The sequence below is a fragment of the Schistocerca nitens genome, chromosome 10 (assembly GCF_023898315.1).
Source record: "Schistocerca nitens isolate TAMUIC-IGC-003100 chromosome 10, iqSchNite1.1, whole genome shotgun sequence".
Classification (NCBI taxonomy): Eukaryota; Metazoa; Arthropoda; class Insecta; order Orthoptera; family Acrididae; genus Schistocerca; species Schistocerca nitens.
In genome coordinates, this window is record NC_064623.1 from 140682475 (window position 1) to 140703369 (window position 20895).

Sequence of the window (20895 nt, forward strand, 5' to 3'; positions counted from 1 at the left end):
TGTTGAAAATTAGGTGGACTGATAAGGTAAGGAATCAAGAGGTTCAGCGCAGAATAGTAGAAGAACGGAATATGTGGAAAACACTAACAAGAAGAAGGGTCAGGGTGGTATGACATCTGTTAAGACATCACGTGATAACTTCCATGGTGCCAGAGGGAGATGAAGAGGGGGGGGGGGGGGTTAAAACTGTAGAGGAAAACAGAGACTGGAATACATCCAGCAAATAACTAAGGACGCAGTTTCCAATTGCACAAGAGAGGAATTCGTAGCGGCCGCACCAAACCAGTCAGAAGACTGTACTCGAAAAACAATATGTGCCCAGAAACTTTTGATCAGACAGTGAGCCTGCAAGCAAACGAATCATGAATTTCATAACTTTAATTTTACCAGGTGCAAAGCTACAAATACAGAACAGAAGCAGTGTGGAGCTGCAACGAAAGCCTTCCGAAAGGAGACCACTTATTAAACACTAATACGACCTATTCTTGAATACTGCTCGAGCGTTTGGGATCCCTATCAGGTCGGATTGAGGGAGGACATAGAAGCAATTCAGAGGCGGGCTGTTAGATTTGTTACTGGTAGGTTTGATCATCACAGAAATGCTTCAGGAACTCGGGTGGGAGTCTCTAGAGGAAAGGAGGCGTTCTTTCCGTGAATCGCTACTGAGGAAATTTGGAGAACCAGCATTTGAGGCTGACTGCAGAACAATTTTACTGCCGCCAACTTACATTTCGCGGAAAGACCACAGAGATAAGAGAGATTAGGGCTCGTACAGAGGCATATAGGCAGTCATTTTCCCTCGTTCTATTTGGGAGTGGAACAGGGAGAGAAGATGCTAGTTGTGGTACCAGGTACCCTCCGCCACGCACCGTATGCTGGATGGCGGAGTATGTATGTACATGTAGAGTAACACCCAACCCGTCACTTATCTGGTTTTGGTGTGTGTTCACCCCAGGTAATTGACTAACAGATCAACAGAGAGTACCAAACTGCCGCAATGTCGGATAACGCAAAGAAAGTAATAAGGCCCTGTGACTCCTGATTGAACTGCAGTGGCAGTGTTGACATTAATTGGTTCAGAATTGATCCCTTTTAATTAAAAAGGGGTGCACGTTGATGTTATATTCAGCTGTTGAACACCAGATGCAAATGTTGAACATGAAATTAATTGAGAAAGTGACTTGGCATTTCAACTACTTGATTGAAAACAGATGCAGTCGATTAGCACAGATTTATTTTAACTCACAACCTTCAATCATCACATTACATGATTCTCCTTACAGGCAGTGGTAATAAATTGCGTTTGTGTGGTGTAAAGCATGATAACTCAAAAGTAATTCCTATCGACTGACCCAGGCGTAATGCGAAGTGCGAGAAGACTACAATACACAGCCCATGAAACCCTCATGGATTGCCAACATGATCCAACAAATTAATCAGTGGCCAGAGCGGGCGCAATATCACTGAATTCAGTGTGGCGGAGCGGTGTCCCTGTGCGGACGTTGGCCGACCTCGTCGTGCTGCAAGGCTGCGCTCGTCTATTCACTCCTAGCTATCTTGCTCAGTACATAGTTGAACTAAAACTTCCTATCTCCAAGCTCAATCGTTCTATTTGCTCAGTCCTAAACTGCAGAGATGCTCACTCTTTCTCATGCAAGCTGAGTAAAGAACACCACGTCAACACTCTGGGCAAGTTGGGAACAGAAGACCTCTACGGAGACTTCTCACAGTCCACTCTTCGCCTCAGTTTCCCCTCCAGCAAAATCACTCACGCCAATTGCAGTGCAAGTCGTGTTAATTATGCGTCACTTCCCAGCGCCGGCCAATGCCTGCTCTGGGAAGTGAACGAATTCCCACAAAATTTCCCTTCCTCTCAACTTCTGTTATTTATGAGTAGCTCCTCCCAGGCCACCCATCAAGGTTAGCATCTGCACAAACACCAATTTTTCCGGAATTCTGACTCCCAGGAGAGTACTTCAAATTCCTTGGTCCTACGTTCCCATTGGAGGCTGGCGTATTTCATTCTGTCGCTCTTCACCTGATTTACTTCAGAGTCTGCAGATCGTGAATTCAGCGTGAAGTTGCTATAGTCACAAACACGCATATTTTGACCTCTGTTGACCGCTCCACCATAGCTTTACGCGGCTTTCTCGCATGCTTCCCTGAAAACGGGACGACGGACATTTATGAACAGGCGTACAAGTTCTCCGTCTCTTTCCCAGTACACCAGCATGGGGTTGGGGTCAACCACGCATGCTGTCACTCATCTTAAGGCGGATGGAGGCCGCACCGTGTTACCGCTTTCTCAGAGCTTGAGCCACCCTAAACTGCCTATTGTCGCTTCCCTTCACCGTTCCCCAGCCGGCCACGGTCAACTCTAAATACTTCCCTGGGGTAAACTAGCGTCCAGTAAATCGACTCGTTTCCACAAAGTTTTCATGTCATGTGAATTACTTTAAAACCATCACCCGACATTAATTATTCCAATAACTCCATACTATACCCACTACAAGATGGATTGTGCCTTGTCAGTCATTTTGTTCAGCCCTACTGTTTGCTCAACGTGAGTTAGGTGATCTTTAATGACTTCATCTTACATCTTACAGTAGATATAGAAAGGCAAAAGCCACGCTATCAATTCAGACGCCGCTGTCTACAGCCTTCCGCGTCTGCGGGGACGTCAGCACCGATGGAGCAGCGCCACTTGCTAGAACGGCAAACGGTTCTAATTTCTGTTGACGTTTCGAGGACGTGTACTCCCTGCCACAGTGAACCAGCGGCTGTAGTCGGGGCAGCGACCGCGTCTGGCGAAAGCGAAGGCCTCCCGCGGCGCCGAAGCCTTTATCGACGGATTACCACCCATCGGGCGCTGCAGCCGTAGGCAGGGAGGAAAAAAAATGAGACAGTGTTCGCAGAAATAATGGCCGCGACCTGCGTGACAAAAAAGAACTGCTCTGTGCTGTGTGGTGTGCGCCGGGTGCTGCGTGAGCAATTGGAGCGCGGCAGGGGGCGGGCAGTTTATACAGAGCGCTCTGCCGGAAGGGTGGAGCGCGCTTTTCAGGCCAAAACGTGTTACACCAACAGCGGCCGTAATCCCCGCCGATACACGGATTACGCGGCCGCGGCGGCCGGCAGCCAACCTCTCAACAGCGTCCACACTGTGCGCTCGTCTGTAGCCGAGTTCAGCCGTTCCGTCCACTTGTGTCTAGGAACAGCAAATCTGTGCCGATCGAGTGAGCCGACTAGTTTCGATCGACTGGCCTCAAGTTTGAAGATCGTAGCCATTTTTGGTGTCAGACAGCAAAGCTTTCTCTTTACAGTGGTCTTCTGTGAACAGTTCGCGTGTTTTGTTTATGTGCTTTTATTTATACTGAGTGATTTTTCCCACTCTAGGGTTGTTCAATGAGAGGATACGGAACGAAAAATGTCTAATGAACTTACGTCCGGAAATGCATGGTTTCCCAGCCAGACACCATTTATTCAAACATACATTGTCATAGTCACGAAGCCCACGCCTACTACAGTAGTACAAGATTATATGCTAACTAGCTCTGCAGATGACGAAGAAATTGAAGAAATGTATGAGGAGATAAAAGAAATTATTCAGATAGTGAAGAGAGACGAAACTTTAATAGTCATGGGTGACTGGAATACGATAGTAGGAAAAGGAAGAGAAGGAAACGTAGTAGGTGAATTTGAATTGGGGGGCAGGAATGAAAGAGGAAGCCGCCTGATAGAATTTTACAGAGAATAACTTAATCATAGCTAAGACGTGGTTCAAGAATCATAAAAAAAGGTTGTATACATGGAAGAACCCCGGAGATACTGACAGGTTTCACATAGATTATATAATGGTAAGGCAGACATTTAGGAGCCGGGTTTTAAATTGTATGACATTTCCAGGGGCAGATGTGGACTCTGATCACAATCTATTGGTTATGATCTGTAGATTAAAACTGAAGAAACTGCAAAGAGGTGGGAATTTAAGGAGATGGGACCTGAATAAACTGACTAAACCAGAGGTTGTACAGAGTTTCAGAGAGAGTATAAGGGAAAAATTGACAGGAATGGGGTAAAGAAATACAGCAGAAGAAGAATGGGTAGCTTTGAGGGATGAAATAGTGAAGGCAGCAGAGGATCAAGTAGGTAAAAAGACGAAGGCTAGTAGAAATCCTTGGGTAACAGAAGAAATATTGAATTTAATTGATGAAAGGAGAAAATATAAAAACGCAATAAACGAATCACGCAAAAAGGAATACAAACGTCTCAAAAATGAGATCGACAGGAAGTGCAAAATGGCTAAGCGGGGATGGCTAGAGGACAAATGTAAGGATGTAGAGGCTTATCTCACTAGGGGCAAAATAGATACTGCCTACAGGAAAATTAAAGACACCTTTGGAGAAAAGAGAGCCACTTGTATGAATATCAAGAGCTCAGATGGGAACCCAGTTCTAAGCAAAGAAGGGAAAGCAGGAAAGTGGAAGGAGTATATATAGGGTATATACAAGGGCGATGTACTTGAGGACAATATTATGGAAATGGAAGAGGATGTAGATGCAGATGAAATGGGAGATACGATATTGCGTGAAGAGTTTGACAGAGCACTGAAAGACATGAGTCGAAACAAGGCCTCGGGAGTAGACAACATTCCATTAGAATTACTGACAGCCTTGGGAGAGCCATTCATGACAAAACTCTACCATCTGGTGAGCAAGATGTATGAGACAGGCGAAATACCTCAGACTTCAAGAAGAATATAATAATTCCAATCGCAAAGAAAGCACGTGTTGACAGTTGTGTAAATTATCGAACTATCTGTTTAATAAGCCACGGCTGCAAAATACTAACACGAATTCTTTGCAGACGAATGGAAAAACTGGTAGAAGCCGACCTCGGAGAAGATCAGTTTGTATTCCGTAGAAATGTTGGAACACGTGAGGCAATACTGACCCTAGGACTTATCTTAGAAAATAGATTAAGGAAAGGCAAAGCTACGAGATTAAGGAAAGGGAAAGCTACGTTTCTGGCATTTGTAGACTTAGAGAAAACTTTTGACAATATTGACTGGAATACTCTCTTTCAAATTCTGATGGTGGCAGCGATGTGATAAAATACAGGGAGCGAAAGGGTATTTACAATTTGTACAGAAACCAGATGGCAGTTATAAGAGTCGAGGGACATGAAAGGGAAGCAGTGGTTGGGAAGGGAGTGAGGCAGGGTTGTAGCCTCTCCCCGATGTTATTCAATCTCTATATTGAGCAAGCAGTGAAGGAAACAAAAGAAAAATTCGGAGGAGGTATTAAAATCCATAGAGAAGAAATAAAAACTTTGAGGTTCGCCGATGACACTGTAATTCTGTCAGAGACAACAAAGGACCTGGAAGAGCAGCTGAAGGGAATGTATAATGTCTTGAAAGGAGGATATAATATGAACATCAACAAAAGCAAAACGAGGATAATGGAATGTAGTCGAATTAAGTCGGGTGATGCTGAGGGAATTAGATCAGGAAATGAGACACTTAAAGTGGTAAAGGAGTTTTGCTATTTGGGGAGCAAAATAACTAATGATGGTCGATGTTAAGAGGATATAAAATGTAGACTGGCAGTGGCAAGGAAAGCGTTTCTAAAGAAGTGGAATTTGTTAACATCGAGTATAGATTTAAGTGTCAGGAAGTCGTTTCTGAAAGTATTTGTATGGAGTGTAGCCATGTATGGAAGTGAAACATGGACGATAAATAGTTTGGACAGAAAGAGAATAGAAGCTTTCGAAATGTGGTGCTACAGAAGAATGCTGAAGATTAGATGGGTAGATCACATAACTAATGAGGAGGTATTGAATAGGACTGGGGAGAAGAGAAGTTTGTGGCACAACTTGACTAGAAGAAGGGATCGGTTGGTAGGACATGTTCTGAGGCATCTAGGGATCACCAATTTAGTACTGGAGGGCAGCGTGGAGGGTAAAAATCGTAGAGGGAGACCAAGAGATGAATACACTAAGCAGATTCAGAAGGATGTAGGTTGCAGTAGGCACTGGGAGATGAGGAAGGTTGCACAGGATAGAGTAGCATGAGGAGGTGCATCAAACCAGTCTGAGGACTGAAGATCACAACAACAACAACAACACATTGTCACAGAGACTGCGGTGTAATACGCGCTGTAGCATGCAGCCACAGTTACAGAATGCATTCTTTCCTCTTAGAGGGTTGTACTGTTCCTTAAAGGTCACGCCCTAGAGTCCTCTCCTGCCCTAATAATTGGTAATTTTGTGTCCGATTCACTTCTCTTGCTCAGTCACTTTGCAGTGGATATTATACAGCATTGTACATAATGGTTCAGTATTCGAATGGAGATTTTGCCGACATGGTGTTTACCTACGGAAAGGCAAATGGCAACGAGCGGTTGACAGCAATGCATCAGGACAACAACCATGAAATTGAATGTTTGGAACAATGTTTCGCAGTTTGTGTGAGAAAGGGTCTTTTCAGGAATCTGGAATCATGAAGGACGTACCCGAAATGTTCGGACACCAGACTTGGAGGAAAATGTGATTAACGTGCCGCCGTGTCAGCACCAGGCAGTTGGCCCGGCAGTACAGGGTAAGCCAGACGACAACCGTCTGGAACATTCTCCATGGCGATTGTCACTACCCTTATCACTTACAGCGTGTGCAGGGCTTACTAGCGACAGACTTTAAAAACCGGGAGCAATTTTGTCACTGGTTTCTTCACCAGGCAACCACGATTCCGGGATTTGTGTAATCCATCCTATTCACAGAAGTGGCCACCTTTATGTGGAGTAGTACCTTCATCTTTCGTAACAGTCATATGTGAGATAGTATGCAGCACCCATATAGTATGGTGAAAGCGAATCATCAGCATCGATGCAGCCGGAATGTGCGGGCTGTACTACAGATTGCATTTGAAGCTCATTCTTCTCTGATCTTGAATGTCTGAAACATTGCTGTCCCAGAAAATTATGGAAAGAACGATGTTGCCTCAACGTTACTCTCGTGTATTAGGCTGCCCATGTGCGTTATTTATACCAAATTTCATCAAAATCGGAATTGACGAATATAAAGGTACATACTTTTTCAGTTGTAGGATACATTTTCGAGGCATTTTTTGTAAAGTCCTTCAGTACCGTAAATCGTAAGTCCTAAAAACTGCATAAGCGGCCAACGCAGATCGACACATTGTGTAGACGGTGACAACATACACGAGGTTAAAAACTTCGGTAATTAACATCCACTTTTGAATTTCGCGCGGAATGAATCAAACAGCTCCTTCTTCTAAACTTGAGCTATCACTCTCTGGCACCAGGAAACGCTACGAGCTGTAGACCCGAGGTCATCCGAGTGCAGCCGATCGCTCATTCGATCGGAATCAAGACTCGCCGTTCCTAGAGGCAACTTCCGCCCCACCTGTCGCCACGGAGGAGTCTGTGACACTTGCACGTAGGCACATCTGTACGGAGAGGGAATGTGTTGACATTTGCACGGAGCCTAGGGGACTGCAGGTCGTGGACAGGGTGAACCAAAGGAGGGTACAACGGCCTCGCCGCCGCTACGTGAGACGTATTCTGCAGAAGGCCAAAGTTCCCTGTCCCCGGAACGGTTCAGAACTGCAGTTGACCTCTGACTGACCAGTCGTGCTGAGATAATGGAGCTCACCGAGACCACCAAGGGAAACCTTACAACAGGCATCAATATACAGTGCTCTATACAGACAAACAACAACTGTCTTACTGCCGCTGTGTAAAATAAAAAATAAATAAATAAATAAATGCAAAGGAAGACTATCCATAGAAAAATAACATAGTTTTAGGGGAAGGTAGTCATCTGTGTATTCCAGATGAGGCTGCAAATTAAGTGTGAAAACATTTTGTCAGCGCCAGGAAGTGGGAAAAAGAAATAGACGCTACAGTTTCATCAGTTTACGTTGAAGAGGTAGGGCAGATCTTCACTCGAGGCTACGAATTAGTAACATCGTTGCCATCACACAGAAGTGTGAAACAGTCGTTACATCACATTAGGAACAAATATGTGGGAACTATACAAAATCACACCAATTCTAGAGAAATATTCTTCCAAAAAATAATTTGCTGATGAATAATGGTAGCAATTTTTTACTTGCAGATGATAACGGAGGATCGAATGACAGATTACCGGTATTTACCAGCGAAAAGGGAAAAGCATGTTTATCAAATTAGGAATCGTGTTTCGTGGATGGACGTTCAAGATATCGAGCAGGCAGTTTGGACAGTTGTTTGTATTCCACGCTGACCTTAATAGTTCTTGGGAGGAATCTTACACAATTCCAGTTGTTTACGCATCGTTACCAAATAAAAAGCGAGAAACATGTGAACTTCTTTTTTAACTTTAAAGTTAACGTCCCTGGATGTAACGCCGCATCTCTGATGATGGACTTCGAAACTGCCATAGTCCAAGCATCTAACAGTCTTTTTTACTAAAACAGAGATTACTTGTTACAATTGTCATTGTAATAAATGTCTGTGGAAACAAGTTCAGTGTTGTGGCCTCGTTCCAGCCTACAAATACATTATATATATATATATATATATATATATATATATATATATATATATATATATATATGAAGATGGTATCTGTTCTTTCGGACATGTCCGAAAGAAGATACGATCGGTGACCATGCAGATCGTTGGAATGAAATTACAATGAAATGAATACCCCAAGCTGCATACAGGCGTTGATATAACGGGGACAGTCGAAAATGTGTGCCCCGACCGGGACTCAAAAGCTGGTCTCTCCTGCTTACATGGCAGACGCTCTATCCATCTAAGCCACCGAGGACACATAGGATAGTGCGACTGCGGAGACTTGTCTCTGGCACGCCTCCCGTGAGACCCACATTCGCAACTTATTGTCCCGCACTATATTCATAGTGCCCCTGTCCATTATACTCATTACTCGCGGCTTTATTGCCGATTCCCGTAAGAGTTCAGGCACGGTTTGTGCATCTGCACAGAAGAAGATGGTCAAATGGCCGGTGAGGGCCTTATATATATGAAGATGGTATCTGTTCTATGAAGTCTGGGACTCAATTATTAACAGGCCGGCCGGAGTGGCAGAGCGGTTCTAAGCGCTACAGTCTGTAACCGCGCGACCGCTGCGGTCGCAGGTTCGAATCCTGCCTCGGGCATGGATGTGTGTGATGTCCTTAGGTTAGTTAGGTTTAAGTAGTTCTAAGTTTTCGGGGACTGATGACCTCAGATGTTAAGTCCCATAGTGCCCAGAGCCTTTGACAATGGAAGGTTCAAAAATGGTTCAAACGGCTCTGAGCACTTTGGGACTTAACTTCTGAGGTCATCAGTCCCCTAGAACTTAGAATTACTAAAACCTAACTAACCTAAGGACATCACACACACCCATGCCCGAGCTAGGATTCGAACCTGCGACTGTAGCGGTCGCGCGGTTCCAGACTTTAGCGCCTAGAACCGCTCGGCCACCCCGGCCGGCGATAATGGAAGGGAAACACTCAGAAAAAGAGGGGGAGATGAAATGAAATTTCAGGCATGATATTTCAGTGATTGCAGTGTTTGACAAAGCACTTAGCAGTATAAGCCCAGTTATCAGTATGATGTTACATCCCCTCTAACCTGGATGCATGCGCTGAGACAATCTGGCTCACAACTTTTGCGGGTGGTCATTGATATCTTGGATACCGGCACAGGGACGTTGATCTCCAAGCAGGTCCCACACATATCCCATTTGGGACAGATCTGATGATCTTGCTGGCGATCGGAGTACCTCAGCATCACACACAATTCCTAGATAAATGTGACATTTGCAGTGAGCACTGTCATGTTGAAAAAAGGCGCCACGATACTGTCGCACGAGAGGCGACACGTGACGTACTGTTGTGCCGTCACAGTTCCTTCAGTCACTACGAACCGTGACCTCAAGTCACACCCGGTGCTCCCCACACAGTGACTCCAGGAATAACACCGCCGTGACTCTCCAAAACATTGGAAGGGTGGGACCTTCCCCAGGTAGCCGCCATACTCGTCGACGATGTTCATCGAGGGTAGTGAAGAGTTCATCACTGATCGTAATACGTCGCCATTCACCAGCAATCCAAGCTTCCCGGTATACTATACAGACGGCGGTGGTATCGTGTACACAGGGTATAAAAGGCCTGCGTAACTGTTATTTGTACTCAGATGATTCACGTGAAAAGATTTCCGACGTGATTATGATCGCACGACGGGAATTAGCGGACTTTCAACGCGGAATGGTAGTTGGACTGGAGACATGAGTCCCGATTTTAGTTGGTAAGAGCTGATGGTAGGGTTTCAGTGTGGCACAGATACCACGAAGCTCTGGATCCAAGTTGTCAACAAGGATATGTCCAAGCTGGTGGTGTCACAGTGGTGTACGCCGTGTTTACGTGGAATGTACTGGGTCCTCTGGTCCAACAGAAGCTATCGTTGACAGGAAATATTCGGCTACTCGGAGACCAATTGATTCATGGACTTTGTGTTCCCAAACAACGATGCCACCAAGCCAAAAATGTTCACGACTGGTTTAAAGGAGTTTCTAGACAATTCGAGCGAATGATTCAGTCACCCAGATCACCCGACATGAACTGGTAACACTTCCGCAACAGTGAACAGCTATAGAGGCAGCATGGCTCTATATTTCTGCAGGGCACTTCCAACGACATATTGAGTCCATGTCACGTTGAGTTGCTGCACTACATCGGGCAAAAGGAGACCCGACACGATATTAGGAGGTATCCTATGACTTTTGTCACCTCAGTATATGGGGAGGTGGTTGCTTGCTTGCGCTGGCTTTGTGTGTATACGGTTGTGTTGAGATGTTAATGACAGCTTATACATGGGACGGTAGTTCCCTAGTCCGACTGAGGCTAATCTCCAGCGAGTGGTGCAGGATGACAAACAGTGTGTTGCAGCCAGTCCATTGATGTTTCTGGGATTGCAGGCGCAGATATCAAGGGCTTAGGATGTGCTTGGTGCACAGTATTGCGAGTCTCTCTTGTGGTGATCATGCGTGGTCGACCGCGGCCTACCGTTCCCATGCTGCCTGACATCAGGCCATTCTCAACATGACTGCTTGACAAATCTGGATATTGCACGATCGACCAGCCAGCCAAACAGAGCCTCTTGATGCGGCTCCATTCAACCTGCATCAGATGCTGATGACATGTCTCCCACGAGTGTGAAACATCTGGGAGTCCTTCGCAGTCATCACTCAACATCTGACCCTGTTCAAGGTCCTCATATCCTCTATCAGCCGTGGTAACATTATTGAACCTGACCTGACGTTCGATTTTACACAGAGTACGCGAAGGAACTTGCCCCCATTCTTGCAGAGGTGTACCGTAGGTCTCTAGAAGAGCGTAGCGTTCCAAAGGATTGGAAAAGAGCACAGGTCATCCCCGTTTTCAAGACGGGGCGTCGAACAGATGTGCACAACTATAGACCTATATCTCTAACGTCGATCAGTTGTAGAATTTTGGAACACGTATTATGTTCGAGTATAATGACTTTTCTGGAGACTAGAAATCTACTCTGTAGGAATCAGCATAGGTTTCGAAAAAGACGATCGCGTGAAACCCAGCTCGCGCTATTCGTCCACGAGACTCAGAGGGCCATAGACACGGGATGCCAGGTAGATGCCGTGTTTCTTGACTTCCGCAAGGTGTTCGATACAGTTCCCCACAGTCGTTTAATGAACAAAGTAAGAGCATATGGACTATCAGACCAATTGTGTGATTGGATTGAAAGTTCCTAGATAACAGAATGCTGCATGTCATTCTCAATAGAGAGAAGTCTTCCGAAGTAAGATGATTTCATGTGTGCCGCAGGGGAGTGTCGTAGTACCGTTGCTATTCACAATATACGTAAATAAACTTGTGGATAACATCGGAAGTTCACTGCGACTTTTTGCGGATGATGCTGTGGTATATCGAGAGGTTGTAACAAACGGAAATTGTGCTGAAATGCAGGAGAATCTGCAGCGAATTGACGCATGGTGCATGGAATGGCAATTGTATCTCAATGTAGACAAGTGTATTGTGCTGCGAACACATAGAAAGAAAGATCCCTTATCATTTACCTACAATATAGCAGGTCAGCAACTGGAAGCAGTTAATTCCACAAAATATCTGGGAGTACGCATTAGGAGTGATTTAAAATGGAATGATCATATAAAGTTGATCGTCGGTAAAGCAGATGCCAGACTGAGATTCATTGGAAGAATCCTAAGGAAATGCAATCCGAAATCAAAGTAAGTAGGTTATGGTACGCTTGTTCGCCCACTGCTTGAATACTGCTCAGCGGTGTGGGATCCGTACCAGATAAGGTTGACAGAAGAGATAAAGAAGATCCAACGGAGAGCAGCGCGCATCGTTTCAGGATCATTTAATAATCGCGAAAGCGTTACGGAGATGATAGATAAACTCCAGTGGAAGACTGCAGGAGAGACACTCAGTAGCTCGGTACGGGCTTTTGTTAAACTTTCGAGAACATACCTTCACCGAAGAGTCCAGCAGTATATTGCTCTCTCCTACGCATATCTCGCGAAGAGACCATGAGGATAAAATCAGAGAGATTAGAGCCCACACAGAAGCATACAGACAATCCTTCTTTCCACGAACAATACGAGACTGGAATAGAAGGGAGAACCGATAGAGGTACTCAGGGTACCCTCCGCCACACACCGTCAGGTGGCTTGCGGAGTATGGATGTAGATGTAGATGTAGATGTAGATGTAGATGTAGATCCTTCTTTCCACGAACTATACGAGACTGGAATAGAAGGGGGAACAGACAGAGGTACTCAAGGTACCCTCTGCCACACACCGTCAGGTTGCTTGCGGAGTATGGATGTAGATTTAGACGTAGAACAGGTACAACACTAATCCACTCTAGTGGCATTCTACCTGTCACTGGAAACTGTAGCTCTAATCATTTTCACGCCCACTGAGGACGTGTGTGAGTACAAAATGACATTGAAATCCGACCATAGTTTGTTCACTTTTTTGTCAGGTATTGATAGAGAGATACTTTAGTGTAGTGACCCCACGTGAGCTTATGTGCTTTTTGTAATTTTGTGATTCTTTCTGCATCTGCATCTATATCCTCACTCCGCAAGTCGACTTACGGTGGCGGAGGGTACTTTGTGTGGCAGTGTCAGATCGACTGCTGGTAAGCCTCCGCGTGAGGTCGAATCTCTATAACTTAATCTTGGCTGTCTTTTTGTGAGACATCGTAGCCCGCCGTACTACACTGAAGTGTCAAATAAACTGGTATAAGCAAGCGCATTCAAGTGCAGAGATATGTAAACAGGCATAATACGGTACTGCTGTCGGCAACGCATATATAAGACAACAAGTGTTTGGCGCAGTTGTTAGAACGGTTACTGAAACTTCCTGGCAGATTAAAACTGTGTGCCCGACCGAGACTCGAACTCGGGACCTTTGCCTTTCGCGGGCAAGTGCTCTACCATCTGAGCTACCCAAGTACGACTCACGCCCGGTCCTCACAGCTCTACTTCTGCCAGTATCTCGTCTCCTACCTTCCAAACTTTACAGAAGCTCTCCTGCGAACCTTGCAGAACTAGCACTCCTGAAAGAAAGGATATTGCGAAGACATGGCTTAGCCACAGCCTGGGGGATGTTTCCAGAATGAGATTTTCACTCTGCAGCGGAGTGTGCGCTGATATGAAACTTCCTGGCAGATTAAAACTGTGTGCTCGACCGAGACTCGAACTCGGGACCTTTGCCTTTCGCGGGCAAGTGCTCTACCAACTGAGCTACCGAAGCACGACTCACGCCCAGTCCTCACAGCTTTACTTCTGTCAGTATCTCGTCTCCTACCTTCCAAACTTTACAGCCCTCCTGCGAACCTTGCACAACTAGCACTCCTGAAAGAAAGGATATTGCGGAGACATGGCTTGGCCACAGCCTGGGGGATGTTTCCAGAATGAGAATGTTTCTCATTCTTAGAACGGTTACTACTGCTACACTGGAAGATTATCAAGTTTTAAGTGGTTTTGAATGTGATGTTGTAGTCAGCGCACGAGCCATGCGACACAGCTTCTCAGAGGTAGCAAGAAAGTGGGGATTTTCCCTTACGACCATTTTACGAAAGTACCGTGAGCATCAGGAATCGGGTAAAACATCAAATCTCTGACATCGCTGCGGTCGGAAAAAGACCCTGCAAGCACGGGACCAACACGACTGAAGAGAAGCGTTCAATGTGACAGAAGTGCAACCTTTCTGCAAATTGCTGCAGATTTCGGCGATGGGCCATCAGCAAGTGTCTGCGTGCGAACCATTCAACGAAACATCATCGATGTAGGGTTTCGTAGCCGAAAGTGTACTCGTATCCCGTTGATGACTGCGCGACACAGAGCTCGACTCCTCGGCTGGGGCCGTCAACACCGACATTGGACTGTTGTTGAGTGGAAACATGTTGCCTGGTGGGACGAGTCTCGTTTCAAATTGTATCGCGGAGATGATCGCGTACGGGTATGGAGACAACCTCACGAATCCATGCGTCCCGCATGTCAGCAGGAGTCGGTTGCTGGAGGCTCTGTAATCATCCTGTCTGGTCACCTGCATCTGTTCATGTCCATTGTGCATTCCGACGGAGTTGGGTAATTCCAGCAGGACAAAGCGACATCCACACGTCCAGAATTGGTATAGAGTCACTCCAGAAACACTCTTCTTAGTTTAAAGACTGCCGATGGCCACCAAACTCCCCAGACATGAACATTATTGAGCATATCTGGGATGCCTTGCAACGTACTCTTCAGAATAGATCTTCAGCCTCTCGTACTCTCATGGATTTATGGACAGTCCTGTCGGATTCGTGGTGTCAATTCCCTCCAGCTCTGCTTCAGACATTAGTCGAGTCCATGTCACGTCGTGTTACGGCACTTCAGCGTGCTCGCGGGGCCCTACACGATATTAGGGAGGTGTACCAGTTTCTTTGGCTCTTCAGTGTATATTGGACGACTCTCGTAGCTTTAACAGTAGATTATAACGTGACGTAGAACGCCTCTGATACAACAGCTGTCAATGTAGTTGGCTGAGCATCCCTGTGACTCTTTGGTGCTTACTAATTGAACCTGTAACGAAATGTGCTGCTCTTCTTTGGATCTTCTCTGTTCCCTCTATCAGTCCTGTCTGGTACGGATCCCATACTGACGAGCACTGGTCGAACGACTGTTTTGTAAGCTACTTCCTTTGTGTACAGACTACACTTTCTGAGCATTCTTCCAGTGAATTCCAATTCGTCATCTGCCTTACTGACGATTAATTTTATGTGGCCGTTACACTGAATATTGTTCTCTATGCAGAATCCTAGATATTTTGTGGAAGTAAGTGCTTCCAGTGATTGTTCTGCAATTTTTAATCATACAAGAAACGTCTTTCTATGTATTCGCAATACGTTACAATTATTTACGTTGAGGGTCAGTTGCCGCTGCCTACATCAGGCGATGATCCTGTGCAGGTCTTCCTGTATTTTTCTAGTTTCCTAGCGTTGTGACTCCTCTGTATTCAATAGCACCATCCACGAAAGGCTTCACGTTATCTGCTATGTCATTTATGTATATCGTGAAAAGTAATGGTCCTTTACCACTTCCCTGGGCCAAGCTTCGTGTTACTTTTACGGCTGATACCTTTCTCCGTCCAGAACGATACGCTGTGTTCTGTTTGCCAGTCACACAGTTGGTACGATATTCCATACTCTTGTTTTTTGTTCATTAGGTGGCCTTGCGCAACTGTATCGAATGCTTTTAGCAAGTCAAGGAACACGGCATCTACCTAGGCGCCTGAGTCTACCGCTATGTGTGTGTCGTGGACGAATAGTGTTAACTGGGTTTTACACGAACGTTGTTTCTGAATCCATGTTGCTTCCTACAGAGCAGATATGCGGTATCCAGAAATGTCATAATACGCCGGCATAAAACATGTTCCAAAATTCTACAAGAGAGCGACATCAGAGATATGGACCTATAGTTTCTCTCCTGTTGGGCGACCGTTCTTGAAAACGGGAATGACCTGTGCTTTTTCCAATCATTGGGAACGCTTCGCTCCCCAAGAGACCTGCGCTGCACTGCTGCTAGAATATCGCCAAGTTCTTTCGTAAACTCCTTGTAGAATCGAACTAGTATGCCATCAGGTCCAACGGTCTTCCCCCTGTTGAACAGTTCGGTTGCATGACCTCTCGTAGATATTTAAAATGCGTAACTTGTGACACTTTCCTGTACCGGGTTATAACTGGGTGCCTCGCAGGCATCCTTTCCAGGTATTGCGTTTGCTCATAGGAGACCTAGGTGGCAGTTTTCTGTGATATTTATGGATACATAAAATCGTGGCAGGAAAATTCCGTCACAGTATGTCTGCAGGCAGGCACGTTAAAGGTCGGTGTTGTCGTTGTTGTGGTCTTCAGTCCGGAGACTGGTTTGATGCAGCTCTCCATGCTGCTCCATCCTGTCCAAACTTCTTCATCCCCCAGTACTCACTGCCACCTACATCCTTCTGAATCTGCTTAGTGTATTCATCTCTTGGTCTCCCTCTACGATTTTTACCCTCCACGCTGCCCTCAATTACTAAACTGGTGATCCATTGATGCCTCAGAACATGCCCTACCAACCGATCCCTTATTCTAGTCAAGTTGTGCCACAAACTTCTCTTCTCCCCAATCCTATTCAATACTTCCTCATTAGTTACGTGATCTACCCATCTAATCTTCAGCATTCTTCTGTAGCACCACATGTCGAAAGATTCTATTCTCTTCTTGTCCAAAATATTTATCGTCCACGTTTCACTTCCATAGATGGCTACACTCCATACAAATACTTTCAGAAACGACTTCCTGACACTTAAATCTATACCCGATGTTAACAAATTTCTCCTCTTCAGAAACGCTTTCCTTGCCATTGCCAGTGTACATTTTATATCCTCTCTACTTCGACCATCATCAGTTATTTTGCTCCCCAAATAACAGACCTCCTTTACTGCTTTAAGTGTCTCATTTCCAAATCTAATTCCCTCAGCATCACCCGACTTAATTCGACTACATTCCATTACTCTCGTTTTGCTTTTGTTGATGTTCATCTTATATCCTCCTTTCAGACAATCTCCATTCCGTTCAACTGCTCTTCGAAGTCCTTTGCTGTCTCTGACAGAATTACGTCATCGGCGAACCTCAAAGTTTTTATTTCTTCTCTATGGATTGTAATACCTACTCCGAATTTTTCTTTTGTTTCCTTTACTGCTTGCTCAATATACAGATTGAATAACATCGGGGAGAGGCTACAGCCCTGTCTCACTCCCTTCCCAACCACTGCTTTCCTTTCGTGTCCCTCGACTCTTAAAACTGTCATCTGGTTTCTGTACAAATTGTAAATAGCCTTTCGCTCCCTGTATTTTACTCCTGCCACCTTCAGAATTTGAAAGAGAGTATTCAAGTCAACATTGTCAAAAGCTTTCTCTAAGTCTACAAATGCTAGAAATGTAGGTTTGCCTTTCCTCAATCTAGCTTCTAAAATAAGTTGTAGTGTCAGTATTGCCTCACGTGTCTCCATATTTCTACGGAATCGAAACTGATCTTCCCCAAGGTCGACTTCTATCAGTTTTTCCATTCGTCTGTAAAAATTCGCGTTAGTATTTTGCATCCGTGACTTATTAAACTGATTGTTCGGTAATTTTCACATCTGTCAACGCCTGCTTTCTTTGGGATTGGAATTATTATATTCTTCTTGAAGTCTGAGGGTATTTCGCCTGTCTCATACATTTTGCTCACCAGATGGTAGAGTTTTGTCAGGACTGGCCCTCCAAAGGCTGTCAGTAGTTCTAATGGAATGTTCTTTACTCCCGGGGCCTTGTTTCAACTGAGGTCTTTTAGTGCTCTGTCAAACTCTTCACGCAGTATCGTATCTCCCATTTCATCTTCATCTACATCCTCTTCCATTTCCATAATATTGTCCTCAAGTACATCGCCCTTGTATAGACCCTCTATATACTCTGTCAACCTTTCTGCTTTCCCTTCTTTGCTTAGAACTGGGTTTCCATCTGAGCTCTTGATATTCATACAAGTCGTTCTCTTTTCCCCAAAGGTCTCTTTAATTTTCCTGTAGGCAGGTCGGTAAAACACAAAAACATACGAATCGCTAATGTTGTGGCTTAGGCCACTGTCGCTCTGAATGGCTCACGTGCTCCTTGCTGCTTAATGTGTCTTTGCATGCATCCGTACTCTTATGTCCACATAGCGCAATAGGAGCAGTGCGAGGACGATGACCCCTGCTATTATAACCGTAGCCCGGGATGCGCCTACACGCATAGTTTGCTGCGCGGCGTGAGTGGAGTAGGCAGACCCTTCCCCCACCCCCCCTCCCTCCCCCGCCCCCTCGCCCACCGTATTAAGGATTCTCCATCTCCAGACGGTGCTGGGGTCGGCTCACCAGGAAACACATCAAACAGAGAATCTGTTTTCGCCAGTCTGAATACAAATATCTGAATTTTATATCGCACGCCCCCTTAAAGTCGCTCTCCCCGCACGAACTCTCGGCCACCCCCAGCGTCGGCCATCAGTCTGATCTCCACCCCCGCCCCCCACCCGCCGCCCGTTCTGCTTCCCTGGCCTGTCTCGTGAGATATGAGTCAGATGCCACAGAAAGTCACTTCCCTCTGCTCGGAGCTTCTCTCTCGTCATTTTCGTCCACGCGTCTCTGTGGTGTATGCCACTGTTTTGAAGCCATTCACAACCTTTACAGAGACAGGAAACATGAAGTGGAAATCATAATAAAAAATCTGAATACCAAAACAAGTCGCGCGTGTTGTTGCCAGCATTGCTGCGAAACGCAGTATACAGAAATTTGTAACTCGCCCTTGCTTATTCTCGTATGGAGTACCTTTATAGTATAAAAATCCATGGATTGAGCATTACAATGCGCAGGACGAGGATTCTGCCCGCAAAATCTCCCGCAGATCAAGTCACTTGATTCTGCGACGGCGTATTTCAGCCCGTACAGCAGTTAGCATATTCTGCGTTATTACTTCGCTGGTACAGGTAGTTCACCTTCAGAAGTAATGTGTACGTGTTTTACTGACATCTTAATAGTTTGATACCTAGAAGCCGGCCGTGGTGGTTTAGCGGTTCTAGGCGCTCAGTCCGGAACCGCGCGACTGCTACGGTCGCAGGTTCGAATCCTGCCTCGGGCATGGATGTGTGTGATGTCCTTAGGTTAGTTAGGTTTAAGTAGTTCTAAGTTCTAGGGGACTGATGACCACAGATGTTGAGTCCCATGGTGCTCAGAGCCATTTGAACCATTTTTTTGATACCTAGAACTGAAGTTCGCTTAAAGATGTGAGTAGCAAGAGCATTGTGCTTTTTCGTCATAGCTAAGTCTCCCCTTTATTTATATTTACGCTTTCGAATATCTTGTAGAGACGATTTTCTCCCTCTTTATTTTGTGAAGCCATATCTTGAATCTTTGCTCAGCTGCCGGGAATGCAGGATACAAAAATCATATAATGTTGAAATATGTTTCATGCAGAAGTACTTATATAAACACGACGGTGTGAGAACGTGCATAAATAGGAGGAAATTAATCAGACTGTCTCGTATAAATTTTATATCGTAAGAACATAGCACGAATACGTATACACTGACTGGCAGTTTACTGTGACAGATTTGAAAATTTATCTAGCTCTTGTCTTGTGAGAACATGACCAAAAAATCGCAGAAGTGATCTCTATAGTACAAGACTTTATAGAAATGTGTCTCGACATATTTCCAACCTATAAAGTGCTTGATATCAATATGATATTTAAAAATTATGCATTTGTTGTGCATATCTGTCAAAAGTAACTGGTCCTCTTTTCACACACTTTTCTTTGCATCCGTAGCAGCAACAATACTGCACCACAGCTGATACTTAAACGCGCAAATAGTATATAAAACAAGGCGAAGACGTGTCACATTCAAGTTTCGCCGTAGCCGCAAAATGTAGACAAGCAGCGTCGTCCCCAAAATCAAGTCACTAGCCCCGTTAATGTTGAGAATATGTTCAGTGAGCTATGCTCACTCCATAGATATATGTGCTGTATGAGAGTAAATTTGTTTTGTCACGCCGTTAGTTGTAATAATACTAATTTGGTGAGGCTCGATAGCCTGGTGCAAGTCTTTCAGTTGGACACGACTGCCCCAGTCATCCAGCTGGGGAAAGGGGAGCTGCAGTTTAATGTCAAGTCCGAAGCACGGGTCGTTTCTGGTGACTCCTCGCATCGTAGAGAGGTGAAGGCTCGATTAAAACGCAGACTGAAAATATCGTGGTCGGCCCGAATTTAATGCCGCAACCTCTCGGTTTACACGAGCCTCACCTCTGGACCACCACACCCGACATTGATGTTTGTTGTGATTCACCATACATGCTTCTCTGTGGCAGATGTACTGATCCACTTACCATAATATGTATGGCATTTGTAAAAGGTTATCAATGCTACCCTGAAGGATGAAATTAAGATACAATGAAGAGCCAAAGAAACTGGGGCCCCTGCCTAATATCGTGTAGGGTCCCCGTGAGAATGCAGAAGTGCTGCAACACGACGTGTCATAGACTCGACTAATGTCTGGAGTAGTGCTGGAAGGAATTGACACCGTGAATTCTGCTCAAGTGGCTCTGAGCACTATGAGACTTAACTTCTGAGGTCATCAATCCCCTAGAACTTAGAACTACTTAAACCTAACTAACCTAAGGACATCACACACATCCATTCCCGAGGTAGGATTCGAACCTGCTACCGTAGCGGTCGCGCGGTTCCAGACTAAAGCGCCTAGAACCGCTCGGCCACCCCGGCCGGCTATCAAAGCAAAACCGA